The 15757-nt window shown below is 35.2% G+C and overlaps 1 pseudogene; it reads right to left on the reverse strand.

Moving 5' to 3' along the window:
- Positions 1-3196: 3196 nt before the first annotated feature.
- On the reverse strand, positions 3197-7996 carry LOC107687878 (methylmalonic aciduria and homocystinuria type D homolog, mitochondrial-like; annotated as a pseudogene).
- Between the last annotated feature and the right edge of the window lie 7761 nt (positions 7997-15757).

Consider the following 15757-nt stretch of genomic DNA (forward strand, 5'->3'; position numbering starts at 1 on the left):
GATCTTATCTATTCACGAACAGCTTGTAACACTCCAAAGAGAAAGGAAAATTTGAAATTGCATCATATTACTACCCCTTTGAAGAATTTGTCATCCAGTAATTGCATTGATCATTTGTGACCCTGGACCACAAAACCAGTCATAAGGGTCGATGTTTGAAATTGAGATGTATACATCATCTGTAAATAAGCTTTCCATTGATGTATGGTTTGTTAGGATAGGACAATATTTGGCCGAGATACAACTATTTGAATATCGGTGAAGAAGAGAGAGAGGGCAAAACATTTAGCATTTTAGGTCAGCATTGCCGTCTAATCAGCCAATAATCTATTAAATAGCCTGCATAGCACTTCATTTTTTTATAACATGGGATTTTGACCAAATATATTGAATTTTGATTTTTGTAAAATGTTGCAACAAGATGTTAAAACATTTTTTTGTGTGTGTGTCTGTGAAAAATTACAGTTTTGGACATACAAGGTAATAAAAAATATTTTAAAAAATACCTTAAAGTAACTACAAATGAGCTTGTAAAGCAAATATCTTTAAACGAAATTCCGTGTGGAGCATGCCCTCGATCCAAGCTGTTCTCACCTTTTTCCTCCCTTACCTGTTTGCATCTCTGTGTTTTTGTTCCTCTAAAGGATTTTGGACATCGTCGATATGTACGAGTCCCAAATGCAACAGCTACGAAATGAACTGAAGTAAGTGTATGAAAGATGTTCAAGGGAAAGTCGTGGCCTAATGGTTAAGAGAGTCGAACTCGTAACCCAAAGGTTGTGGGTTCTAGTCTCGTACCGGCAGGGATTGTAGGGGGGGGACCAAAACCCCTCTGACCTAAATATTTACTTGGCGTCCCCTTCAGATTTTAAGTTATTCAATTCTTGAAATATTAACATCCACAGTTCTTTGATGTCACATAATGGTCAAATGACATGTTGGTAAACAAATCAATTTTTCATCTTTTTTTTTTTACATTTAAAGTGTGAATTTTTAGTCATATTAGAAATGAACATTTATAAGTTTTGTTCATTATTGTAAAGTACACACATTGATCCAATTTATTGGTTCAGTTTATGCAAGAATGGTTTAGAAAAAGTAAAGCTTATAGTTTTACCTTTTTATTTTTAAAGAACCTAAATATGGGAATGCGTGATTGCTTTGTCAAGTTGCAGGAGTTGGTTTCAGGAACAATTTACACAAAAAAAGGCTCCTTCATTCAGTTGGTGTTTGTATTGTATTTCACAGTATCATCGTAAAGCTGAAGGAACACAAGGAATTCTTTCCGCTTTTCCACTCGTTCATACTGGAACTTCTGCAAACGCTGGGTGAGAACAAACTTTATTCACGTTCAACAAGACAAGAATCAGTCAAATTGAAATCAACAGTTCATCCAATAGTGTTCTAGTGCAGTGTTTCCCAACCGGGATGCCGTCTGTCGAGAGCAGGGGTGCCGTGTAAAAAATCCTTTTTTAATATTTTTAAATTGCTAAAATGTTCAAAAAAGCATCTATTATATAATATCCATTTCTGATGTCGCCAATTATTAGAGATGCACCGAAATTCCTCTATGCGTGTGCGCTCCGCTCAGTCGCTCACGGCTCATGTGAGTGCTCCACTCATATACCGTTCATGCGAATCGGAACAGCAAGGTCCACTCAAAAATTGAGCCGACAGGAAACATCGATGTAGTACAGTATTGTTTCTGTGTTGTAACATGGTGTGGTATAATTATATTTTAATATAATATTAAAAATATCTGACACACATATACATATATATGACACATTCTGCAGTTCTTCCCTGCTGTACCGAATTTCGATATTTTTCAAAGTATCATATCGAAGTTAGAAATTCAAATATTGTGACAATTAATTTTGTAGGGTGCCACAAGTTTGTTAAAATTTCCAAAGTGTGCCACGACTAAAAAAAGGTTGGGAAACACTGTCCTAACTCAACCCTAACCCTAAACCTACCCCTTACAGAAAACCTGTTTGCATTGTTACACTTTCAGATAAACATAATTTACTATGCAGTTTGTGTTTTTGCATGAGGTATCATGAATGAACAATACATTTATTTTATACTATTAATCATTATTTATATTTTTAGGTGTTTAAATATGCACAACTTAAATATGTTGACATTTAAGTTTTTCAATACTTTGATGCCTAATTACCTAAAGTACACTTTTTTCATGTAGTTCCATGCGTCAGCTATCAGAAATAATAATCATGTGCGATTAAATATTATTAAGTTAATGTCATAGGTATCATGCCCTAACAATGAACAGTAATTTTGTACAGCATTTACTCATCTAAGTTGATGTTAATTTAGAAATATAATATAACAAAAAATAAATAGAATAAATATAAATTGTACTAATTATTTTATATGTAGTACATTAATGCTTATGAATTGAACCTCATGTATATTGACTCGTTCAGTTTGGTGCTTCAATTTATGTAAGAATGGCATGTAAAAAATTAAAGCATAAATTTTCACATTTAATTTGTTAGTTTAAATAATGTTCAAATTAACATTAATGCATTATCTAATAATGAACAGGAAGTCTTAATAGCATTTACTAATCTAACTTATTTTATATTTATAAATGTACTTTAGTTCGTTGTTAAATAATTTTCTTTTGTAATATATTATTCAATGTGAAATTTAAAAAATGTATATGAAAATGTTAATGAATTTATCCTTATAAAGCGTGACCAAGTTCTTGTGTAAGTTCATGTTTAATTCATTTGCTAATTTTAAAATTGAATTCCATGCATCAACTATCAAAATAATAATGTTCAATAATATGTAAATTATGTATCATAATCAGGAAACAGTCCTCCATAAAATGTGCTGCACACATCTGAATATTTGGGTTAAACTGTTCTGGAACAGTGTTGTAAATACAACTTAACCACTGATTTCTAGTCATGTCCTCTTTTGGAAGGCCAAACAAAGTAGTTTCGCTTTCACAACGAAACACACGGCGGCCTAGCGTGAGCTGAGGCCGGGCTAGAGTGAGCAGAGGCGGCGGGGTTGAGAACGGCGCGGCCGGCGGATTCGACGAAGGCGCGGCAACCACATGTGACGACCCCGGGCTGGACTCTGTTTCGTTCACAGTGAAAGCCGATCCGGCGATCCACAGCGAAGTTGATGTATTCCCTCAGCGACCAGCACAGATTCACAACAGCAGTTACTCTCAAAAGCTCATTTTGTAACATCACAACCAGCAAGTTTGTATTCAAAAATCTCTTCTATAAGAAACAGTACATAGATTTTGCTCAGGTTTGCAAACCTGCAAATCAGTCTTTGTCCTCCGAGGCGCTGGAGTGTCCCTGAAGTTTCTCCATGATCAGACTGTTGGAAGGTGCGTTAGTGATGAGCGTTAAGACAAATGTGGACGTCTCCTTGAAGACGTGGCGTATGAGCGTACACGACGCCAGGTCCTCGATGTGAAAGCCAGCACTCTGCTGTAGAATAGAGTCCGGCATCTGAGCGCCAAAAAACTGCAACAGAAAACACTCGGGTTTTTATAAAGTTGTAAATATTTGAAGTCACTTATGGACATCTGTTTGGACTATGATGAAGGTACTTACAGCTTTTCCTGACAGTGGATTGATGAAATCTGCCCAGTATCCTCCTCTCCACAGCGTGAAGCAGATTTCTTTAGCACCACTGACAAACTGCAATCAGATGTTTAAATAACACTTATATACTTCAGTTTTTTATTAGTTTTCTTCAGCAAGGATGCATTAAATTCACTGAAAGTGACAGGAAAGCCATTTATAATGTTACAATAGATTTCTATTTCAAATAAACACTGTTCCATTCATCAAAAAAACCTAAAAAATGTATCTTGTTTCAATAAAAAATATTAAGCAGCATGACTGATTTAAACATTAATCAAATGTTTCTTGAGCAATAAATCAACATATTAGAATGATTTCTGAAGGATCATGTGACACTGAACTGAAAATCCAGCTTCATTCTACCATCACAAGAATAAGTTACATTTTACAATATATATAAATAACAAAAAAGCAGCTATTCTAAATTGAACATTTTTCACAACATTACTGTTTTACTGTGTATTTGATCAAATAAATGTAGCCTTGAAGAACAAAAAATACTTAAGATGTTCTTTTTTCCATTATATTCAGGACAGTCAAGCACTTGAAAAATCATCTCATTGCTGTAATTCATTCCTTTATATAACTAGATGTTTTTCTCATTGATGATTTTAATTGTAATACATCAGTTATTTTCAATACAAATCAGCATAAAAATACCTATATATATATATATAATGTATCACAACGCAATAGATTATAATAATTAATAATATATTATAACAATTTATACTATATATAATTAATGTATATACTTTATAAATAAAAGTATTTAATATATTCAATAAAGTATCATGATGCAATTAGTATAAATATACTATTTATTTAATAATAATATAATGTATATATAAAAATACAAAATGTATCACGATGTGATTTAATATACTTATATTATAATTTGCAATCGTTTATATGCAATTTTTAAATAGAATAATTAAATAATTTATTATTATACTTATTATTATTATAAAATATTATATATATAAAATGTATCATGATGCAATTAGTACGGAAGTCCTAAGAGGCCATGGATTATAAACATTTTTTTCTTGTTTTGTCGTGATGACTTAATTATCTCGTGATCTCGACATAAAATTTGTTCTCTAAGTTACAAAACTGTGCCAACAGGTGGCACTATAGACCTGAATATAACTGATGGGGTGTTGTATACTGTATATCCACTTTACGCGTTTGGGACAGAATAAGGACCTTCTTCATGATCGCTATAATTTGTGCAGTATTGATCATTACTGACATTTAATTAATTCATAAATGTTAAATGCTTGAATCAATATGACTGTTTTGTGTATTAAGTTCTTGCTAGATGCATGAGTTTCACCAACGCGTTCTGTGTCATAAAATAACTGCTTATTAAAACCAAGGTTGACGTCACTGTATTCTGTTTGCACCTATATCTTTATTTGTGCTTCTTTGAGGTACATGATTGTTAGTTAATAAGCGGGGATGTTCTGTTTAAAAATTATATAGAATTTGTAATTTTTAGTAGTCATAGAGATATGCTGTGACTGATATCATGTGCGTTACAAGCTTTGGATGCTGTTTGTGGAAACCACACACACACACACACTTTTCAAAGAAATGTAGAAAATACAAAAGATTACAACACTGTAGAACATCACTTAATTAAATTAGCCTATAACTTTCGTTATGTCGATATAACGAGATAATTAAGTCGAGATCACGAGAAAATAACTTATGTCGAGATCACAAGATAATTAAGTCGTTATCACGACAAAACAAGAAAAAAAATTAATAATCCATGGCCTCTTAGGACTTCCGTAAATTAGTATAAACATACCATTTATGTTATATAAAACATTATAAATAAATAAAATGCATCACCATCCAATATAATATATTATAATTTATAATAATGTATATATCATTTATAAATATAATATATAATTTAATTCAACAAAATAAATCTATCACAATGCAATTAATATATACAGTTTAATAATAATTTATTACTAATATAATGCAACTTTAATGCATTTAAATGCAATTATTCAATTGAAACCTGCATAAATAAATTGTTATATTGCTTGGATACATTTTTTAAAATATTTTTTAAAGTTATTATTATTATAATTTTATAAAATAATGATTTTATGATGAACATAAACTGCATTATAATTTATAATAATAATTTATATAATTTAATTCAACATATAAAATAAATGTATCACAATGCAATTAATATAAATATACAGTTTAATAATTTATTACTAATATAATGCAACTTTACATTCTTTTGTATTCGATGATCCTCATTGTAATGCAATTATGTTCAATTAAAATCTGCATTAAAAATATAACAAGTATCAATGCAATAATACATAATTTATAAAATGATTATTATTATATTTTTTATAAAATGATTTTATTTATTTATTTATTTTATTTAGTCATTTAGCAGATGCTTTTATCCAAAGCGACTTACAAATGAGGACAATAAAAGCAATAAAAGCAGCAAAAGGGCAATAATATGCAAGTGCTATGACAAGTCTCAGTTAGCCTAATGCAATCTGATCTTCCTGATGTTGTATAAAGCAAATCTGCAGGACCGGGCATTCATTCAAATTCATTTTTTTTTATGATGCATTATAATTTTTTATAATAGTATATAATTTATTATAGAATAGTTAATACTATATAATAAAAAAGAAAGTGTCATTGAATTCTCCAGTCAGACTCACATTATCTAGTAGTTCCTGTAGATCTTCTGTGGCCGTTTTCTGGTTCTTGGGTGTTACGGTGACGACAGTGATGGGACTCGCAGGCAGCACTGGGAAAAACAGCTCTAACTCTGTCCAAAACCAACAACGATTCGATTCAAAAACTGGAAGTGTGAAGAGGTTGGACATGTTCTATGAGACGCAGTACCTTGACTGACTGAAATAGCGCTCAGCTTTCCTGACTCTCTGCGAAGTCACAGACGCTTCTTTACCCTGAACAAACAAAAGAATCAGCAACACAACTGAAGAACCAAAGGATGTCTGAGCAGATTTTTACCTGATACTCATTCACAAACTGAGCGAGGATGAACTCGTGTCTCTCTGTGTTGGATGGGGTGCTTAAAACGTCCGGGACCGTCCTGTGAACGGACCCTGTCATCTGTAACCCGGTACCCTTCAGGTGACAGTCGAAACCCACATTGCCTGGCAACTGGAAGCGCTGATCCTGAGGCCCAAACGGACCCATGGTCTCATCTGGCCACACTGTCCTGGGACCTGTCAGACAGACCATTACATTACCTTTCATTTCAAGCCAAAAACCATGGTTACTAAAGTTTTACTACAATAAAACCAAGATGTTCATGTAACAGAAACGTTCATAATATGCATTACACACCTGAGTTTTGAGATGGCACAGCTATATACGGCTCATCTGATCCAGACGAACCCGCGGCTGAAAATCCTCTGATGACCACGATCCTCTGAGCCAGTGTGAGAAGCACAGACGACTGACTCAGCTGTCTGACCCTCCTGCATAGCACCTGCATTAACAACACACACACACACACAGCGTTACAGCGCACACACACACACACACACACTGTACAGACACATGAAGAACTGGAGCAGCAGTCTGTGGAACACTCACACTCGCCATAATGTGTGCACAGCTCCACCTCACTGCAACCTGCAACAAACAAATATATACAACACTCTTTTCAAAGACTAAACCCTTTACAGAACAAATAGAATAATGAACAACAATAAGTTATATAATATAAAGTATTATATACATAACTATAAATAAAAATATACATGTAAAAAAAACGTTTGGTTTTTTTAATTAAAATAAGGATTCTCATAGTAGACAAATATAATTTGAGCCAGTGTTTCTATGCGTTAAATTATATTAAACATTTTATATATATAAAAAAAATATATATATATATATATATATATATCCATAACAGCACTTGTTTTCTTGACTAACGTAAATAAAACTAACAAACACGTTAAATGTCAAAATCTGTCATAGGCACATTTATATGTGTACAAATGATCATGACAGAGGTTGATTATGTTTTTCTTTACAGCATAAATCAGCTTTTAATCACCTCAAACCCACACAAACACCCCACTGTTATGATCCTCTCGCTTTCATTTCAAACACGACTAAAGAACGATACAAAACGCGACTTTAGTGTCACATGGTGATCGACAGGCTCTTCTGGTATTATAGATCTACATGACACGGGTTTAATCGCGATTTGTCATTGTTTTAAAAGTGTTTTTAAGGTAAAATACAGCGTGTTCTCCACTTGCCTAGTTTGTCTTCACAAGGTTCTGCCGATCACGTTCGCACGCCGAGCGTCATGACGTCATGACGGAGCGCCGCAGAGCACAAAAGCCGCAGAAAAAATTTAAAATGTGTTGTGATTAAATAAAAAGGAAAAAGGAAAATATTGTGATTAAATAAAAAGTGAAAAAGCCGCGAAAATGTTAAAATAAGTAAATAAATAAATATTATTTTAAATGTTAACAATATTCAAATTTATATTAATTAACATTAAATGCACATAAAACTAATAACACGTTAAAAGTTAGATGTTATTATTTATATATGTATTTAACTGAAATATGTATTGTTACTATATATTAAACATTTAATGTTAAACATAAAATATATTAATAAATATACAAAAAAATATATCAGTACAGAAAAACAATATTACAATTTTTTATATATATATATATATATATATATATATATATATTTATCTATGTATAAACACAACTGAAACCAAGTGTATATTTTATTAATATTCATATGCTTAATATAAACAAAAACACTTTTTTATATTTAATAATCATTTATTAAATTAAATGAATTAGTGTTTATTTATTTATGCATTTATTTTATTTTATTTACATTAATTTACGTATTTAATTATGTATTTAACGATTTATTTATATATTTCGATATTTATTTAATGATTTAATTTTGAGTAGTTTGGCCCTCCATATTAAATCGTCTTGCCTTTATATTTAGTACACCGAGAAGAAATGATAATTATTATAAATAATATTGTTATCATCATGATTATTATATTTCATTATCCGTTATTAATTTCCTCTGTCACTCTTCATGAAATCGCATCGGTCGATTGCGTCACAATCACGCATGCGTTGACAGGCAACGTCCACTAGGTGTCAGCAAAAGCGAAGCAAACGCTTGCTATTCTGCCACTGATATATAATAGAGAATATTATTATACAGATCAGTGAGCTCTGCTAAAAATGTCATTTTAATGGCACTATAAGAAATCACAGACAAAAACGGCATGAAACAACAAAGAGCAAAGGAGAAAGAGAAAGCAGTGGCAGGGTTATAAAAGAGCGGGAAGCTGTCATATGAGGTGAATGTCGCTGCACAGTAAGGTTAGACAGGGCGAATGTGTCAGCAGGCCAGAAAAAGCCTGTTTGAGGGGCAGCGCGCCTCCCTGAAGACTGACGCGTCCTCACAACGCAGCGAGTGAGGTTTGTGCCAGAGGCTTTTACTCTCTCAGATATTCACTCCCGCATCTGCATCACTAGCGGCCGCCCGCCATCTGGTCAGCAGCAGGTCTCTGAGACGGGTGGATCGCATGGGAGCAGGGTTGCCAGGTTTTCACTACAATTGCTGCTCAAACCAAAGCCACTAGAAGGCAAGCCTGCAACCATTAGCCAAAAAAGCGTAATGGCTAATGCTAAAGGTCATTGCACACTGAGTCCGAAATTTTCCAAGTATAGGTCTCTGCAGGAAAGTAATGGGAGTTACCAAATCGGGGCGTTTTTAGACCAAGTTTCCTGATTGCCTGTGAAGTCATAGTGACGGTAGGTTTAGGGGTGGGGCTAGGTAAGGGGGATCATTTTGATTGCATGATTGAGAAACACCCTGCAGTTTGAAAACACCCACCAATTCAGAAACGCCCACTTTTGCTCTGCAGAGACCTCCATCTCAAATTTTCACACATTAAAAAATAAATACCTCATGTTGTGTCAATCACATTTACACACTGCCTCCAAAACTTTCGTCCATCATAAAAAAAGTCAGATAGGGTTTGATTTTCTGCGTTTTTCGCATCTGTAGCAAGCATATTCAGAGGTGTTTTGACAACTCAGAGCCAAAGTAGAAGCAGAAGCCAAAATTGTATGCTGGTTTCAATGCCTGGCGCGCACCTTTCCAATGCCACAGTTTGGTGCGTGTGTGTCCTTACCATAGATATACTGCCAGTCTCTATTCAGGAACAATTGTTTATGGAAATTGTTGGTCTCCTTTTACATATGTGGTTCTAGTATTGCTACCAAAGCATCAAAATCCTGTAGTAAATTTTGAATCGCTCGGGATAATCCCACAGCTCCTTGATGAGGTGGAACTCTCCTTCGTAATACGCATCGGACTCGGTGTGCAAGGTTTCTGTGCGTGACTATTTTTTTTAGTATGATGAATATGGAAAAAACACATATGAAAATTTCGGACTCAGTGTGCAAAGACCTTTACGGAAAGGAGACCAGAGGCGTTTTTATTATTTTTTGAATGGATGTCGATGGAGGAGAGGCTTCACTACGCTGAATAAAAAGCTTTTTAGAGGAAACGGCTTATCATTTAATGAATCGTCTATCGGTTAATCTTCAACATGTTTTACACTAAACAATAATTTTGGATTGAACAATTTTTAGAGTTTACTCCGAAAAAATTGCTGTTTTAAAAGAGACGTCACTGACATTTTGCAACAGGTGGGATTCAGTTTACGGCACTTCTCATTTATTCCTATGTGATCCGTAAACGGCGATTGAGTTTTGCACAACTTTGACTGAAATTCAATGACGTCAAGGCTGTAATGTGATTGGTTATTACGGCACACGTGATCCAAGTTAGCCGTTACGCTTTCACCAATACAGACCCTCTCATCTCCCTATAGTAAGACAATCTCTGCTCAAACTAGCCTAAAACTAGCCCAATCACATTTCGAGGGGGGTCCCCAGGTAAAAATCACATTCTGGGGGGTAAAATGCACGTTTTTTTTTGGTGGGGTTCCACTGATTACATTCTCATTTTAGGGGCTATATATCACGTTATTGGGGTCGCTTAAACCCACGGATATGAAAAACAACCCGCGGCAACAGTGGCCCTGTCCAAAATTGCACCCTAAACCCTCGCGGTCTTCCTCTGAGTCCGCACTTTCGTGACGTAATGCCACTTTGACTGTCGGGTAGAAGTCTGCTGCGAAGCTCGCCTCAGTGCGGGATCGGCAGAAGTGCACATCGAGGGTGCATAGCGGCCGCAAAGGGGGTGCTCGCGAGCACCCTTTTGAACGTAAAAATGACAAATGGGACACCTTACGGTCTCATGGATTTAAGGGACACGCGCACGCGGCAGCCATTGTAAGTCCGTAAGACACAAGTGCACATGAAGTGTTCCATTTGGGACAGGGCCAGTGTTGAGGTAGTCCAATTCCGATGAAATGATACACAATCGACATCTACATTTGAATAAATATTTTTTTAAATCATAATTATATGAATTTTTAGTTTTGGTAGTTAACTATTCTTAAGGAAATGTGGGTGCAAAACTTACAACACAATGTACCAGTAATGGTTGCCAGGACTTTGCTGTGTGGTTGCTGGTGTTTTGAGTTGTTTTAAGTGTGTTGCTATGTGGTTTTAAAAGCGTTTCGAGTGGTTTTAAGTGTGTTGCTATGTGGTTGCTAGGGTATTCTCAGGGGTTTCAGTTGCTATGTGGTTCCTAAGGTGTTTTACGTGGTTATAGGTGTGTTATGTGGTTGCTAAGGTGTTATGACTGGTTTCAGTTGTGTTGCTATGTGGTTTTAAAAGCGTTTCGAGTGGTTTTAAGTGTGTTGCTATGTGGTTGCTAGGGTGTACTGGGTGGTTGCAAGCAAGACAACTTAATGCGTTGCAGAGACTTCAGGGAACACTTTTGAACCCGATGATTCAATGAATCGTTCATTAAAACGAACAAACTGAATTCACCAAAATGAATCTGGAATGCCAACCTCTATCATCCATAGGCTATTTTTTCAACAAAAAGTATTACAAAAGATGTACCAAGGCCAGATGTTTCAGAACAAAAAATATGAGTGATATAAACAGGAGTGTGTGGAAACATCCTAATTCAGAGCTGTCGCCTACTGTGCTCGAGTCTCAGAAAATGCGACATGGGAGCAGTGCTAAATCTGAATCGTGTTCAGAATCTTAATTACTTGGCATTTGTCTGTGGCAGATATTAAACTGTATATGATTATATCTTCTTTCTCATCACGCTAGAAACGGTCTGAATTACATTTTTAAGTTGTAGGACACACAGTATGTAAAACAAATAACTGATTTAGCTGCTTCTGTGTGCCGGGGAAAAAAAAAAAGGAGTAGGAGATAACAGACAGCTTCCTCCTTCTTGGTCCATTCTCGTTTGTAATGGCCACGTAATCAAAATCAAACCCATGCTTGATGTATAGCATTAAAATGCCCACATTCTCCACCACAATTATCAAATTTTATGCAAAAATATGTCACAAACATATTATATAAAATTGGCATTTAGCATGTCCATTTATGCTTTCTTTTTCCAAAATTCCGTTTTTCCCATTTAAATTTTTCAGAATTCCGTTTTTTTTTTCTATTTTATTTTTTCTAGACTCTATTTTAATGGTTAAATTACATTTTATTAATCAAAAAGCATGTCTAATTAATTGAAATCATGAAACTTGCAATATTAAACAGCTATTTATTAAAAGTTTAGCAAAAATCAAATTTTAAGACCCTATGAAATATGTTTTACTTTTCTGCTAAATAAATTCTGGTAAATAATTTTTCTGGTAAATATTCTTTTAAAAATAATGTTTTAATAATAATTGTAGTAGTAGTACTAGTACTATCATTACATTAGGTAATATTTCTGTCACAGTTTCTTCAAGTTAAACTAAACCTTTATTTTGAACTTTAGGTTTCTGTTTGTATATGATATGACGATAGTTTTACTCAAAAGAAATGGTAAAATGCTCAGGAAGTGACTCTCAGAGCAGTTCTAGAGATTATGTTCATGTGTTCATATTTTGAGATGGTAGAGGCTGAAAACACTGCGAGCGTCATGTGTGCTTCAGTATGTGTGTAGTAAACGAAACCGTGCGTCTGCGCCATTCATTCACTCAGAGACACGCACAACATGCAGGATTCATATTTAAATGGTATTTTTGCAGCTTAATATTCACAGACACTAGTTCATATCGCGTTTTGATTTAAGTGTACTGACCTACCTTTGATTTATCCATCCAAAATGTGGCAAATTCCATGACATTCCCCATTATACTGTAAATTCCTTTTTTGTGATTGGATTCCGCAATTCTGTCCGCATTGCTGAAATCATCCATAATTAAATAGTATTTTGAGGCTTAATATTCACAGACACTAGTTCATATCGCGTTTTGATTTAAGTGTACTGACCTACCTTTGATTTATCCATCCAAAATGTGGCAAATTCCATGACATTCCCCATTATACTGTAAATTCCTTTTTTGTGATTGGATTCCGCAATTCTGTCCGCATTGCTGAAATCATAGGGCCCCATCTATGCACATTACAGTAATAAAATGGGTGTTTAGCACATCCATTTTCAGAATGAAGCATGTATTGAGGTCACTCTAATAGTTTAGACTTCAAATTCCTCTTATTTCTGGTCCGTAGCAGAAACGTACAAGTCAGAACTGGGCCTTTTATTGCTGCGCTGTCAAGCTCAGAGAGCCCCAGTGCCAAGAATCAGCATTTTTCCAGGGCCGTTTCATTTCTCGTCCTCCCTCTCTTTTTCTCTCAGGAGAGGTGGTAGGGGGCTGTTGGTGCCTCATTAACTTGCCTGCAGCCCTCAGAGGAGCACGATGGTCGCTCACTGAGAACTGACTGCATCTGTCACCGTAAAACTCATAAGCGCCGCGGAGCTGCTAGAGAACTTGGGGACAAGCCTGATGTTGGTTTCACAAGGCTAAAAAACCAACTTTCCATGTCATTACAGGTAAACAGTGCAATTGTAATTCCTGTTCGCCCCATGCAAATAAAAGTGTAACCGCAGCTGGTCTTTGAACCGAAGCTGACTGACAGGAAACGAGTCTTTACAATAATCTTTCCCCTCAGCAACATGTTTTCCACACCCTGACTTGTTTAACCCTTGATAAGAAACTCTTGTGCTCTTGGGGAGATTTAGTAGGTGTTTGTGTGATGTTCGTAGAGCTGGTTGAAGGTTTGCAGCTGACGAAAGTTTAAATTTTTGCAATCTGGTCACCTCTGGACTGCCTGTCTAAGCCAGGCCACTAGAATGCCATGAGTTCTTGGTGTTCAAGTTTGACATTCTTCTTTCAAAGATCAATAAATTATCTGATGACACACTGGCTTAAAAGACAACATTTTTGGATTTAACTCTTCCAAGTTATTCTGCCTTAAGCATGGTATAGAATTGCGAGGAATTCAATTATTAAAGGTCTAATAATGAAAAGAATGCAAATAATTTATTTCGCTTATTTTTTTTTTAAACAAGTCTTGTGAAAGTCTTTTAGATCCATTTTTTTTTTCATTTCAAATATTTTTTTTATAAAAATGACAAAACTCAATGACAGAACTCATAATGTGCATTTTTAATTACATAACGTCATATGAGTAACTAATTTAAAGTGCCCCTATTATGCCATTTCCAATATTGCCTTTCATGTAGTTTGTAATGTAGCTGTATGTGAATGTAAACGATCTGCAAAGTTGTAAAACTGAAAGTGCACGATAAATAAAGTTATTGTCTCCCAAAATAAAGAATCGACTCTGAACAGCTGAAATTAGTCTTAGTAATTCGAATCCCACTTCTGTGACGGCTACACGTCACGGGGTAACACATTTGCTTAATGCACCTATGTTCTACGTTGGCCGGCTGAAAAGCAATGACAGAAAAGCACCGTGAATGTTGAGAAGAAAATGGGGGTGCCAAACATAAAAAATAACACAAAGAACAACTTGACCCTGGCCCACAAACACATCATTCTACTGACGACTGCTTCTCTAATCTCTCTAATAAATCTCTCTAATCTTCTCTAATAAAGCAAGGGAGTTCAACGCGGGATTCACAAAACGTTTGCTGTTGAAAGATGGATCAGTATCCTGTTTATTTGGACCAGCTGCTCCACTGAATCACAACCTGTAAGTATGATAAATAATAGATGTTTATATTTTCTATAGAGCATTCAAAATACAGAACTATTAAAATAGGCATATCGTTTCCAAAACGTGCTGGATGCCGTAGACCAATCACAACAGACTAGGCCATCTGACCAATCAGAGCAGAGCAGGCTCACGGAAAGGCGGGGTTTAGAGAGACTGAATCTTTGAACTGCTTCGAACAAATCCTTTGAGAATTGCTGGAAAATTAGGTGATATTAAATGCATATTTTGAGAAAACGAAAGCGTTTTTTGACCTTGCATGCATGTAATCCTATTGCAGGACCCACTTCTGTGACGGCTACACGTCACGGGGTAACACATTTGCTTAATGCACCTATGTTCTACGTTGGCCGGCTGAAAAGCAATGACAGAAAAGCACCGTGAATGTTGAGAAGAAAATGGGGGTGCCAAACATAAAAAATAACACAAAGAACAACTTGACCCTGGCCCACAAACACATCATTCTACTGACGACTGCTTCTCTAATCTCTCTAATAAATCTCTCTAATCTTCTCTAATAAAGCAAGGGAGTTCAACGCGGGATTCACAAAACGTTTGCTGTTGAAAGATGGATCAGTATCCTGTTTATTTGGACCAGCTGCTCCACTGAATCACAACCTGTAAGTATGATAAATAAATTAATAGATGTTTATATTTTCTATAGAGCGTTCAAAATACAGAACTATTGAAATAGGCGTATCATTTCCGACATGTGCTGTACGCGGTAAACCAATCACAACAGACTAGGCCATCTGACCAATCAGAGCAGAGCAGGCTCACGGAAAGGCGGGGTTTAGAGAGACTGAATCTTTGAACTGCTTCGAACAAATCCTTTGAGAATTGCTGGAAAATTAGGTGATATTAAATGCATATTTTGAGAAAACGAAAGCGTTT

This window comes from Sinocyclocheilus anshuiensis, unplaced genomic scaffold (assembly GCF_001515605.1).
Source record: "Sinocyclocheilus anshuiensis isolate Anshui unplaced genomic scaffold, SAMN03320099.WGS_v1.1 scaffold273, whole genome shotgun sequence".
NCBI lineage: Eukaryota > Metazoa > Chordata > Actinopteri > Cypriniformes > Cyprinidae > Sinocyclocheilus > Sinocyclocheilus anshuiensis.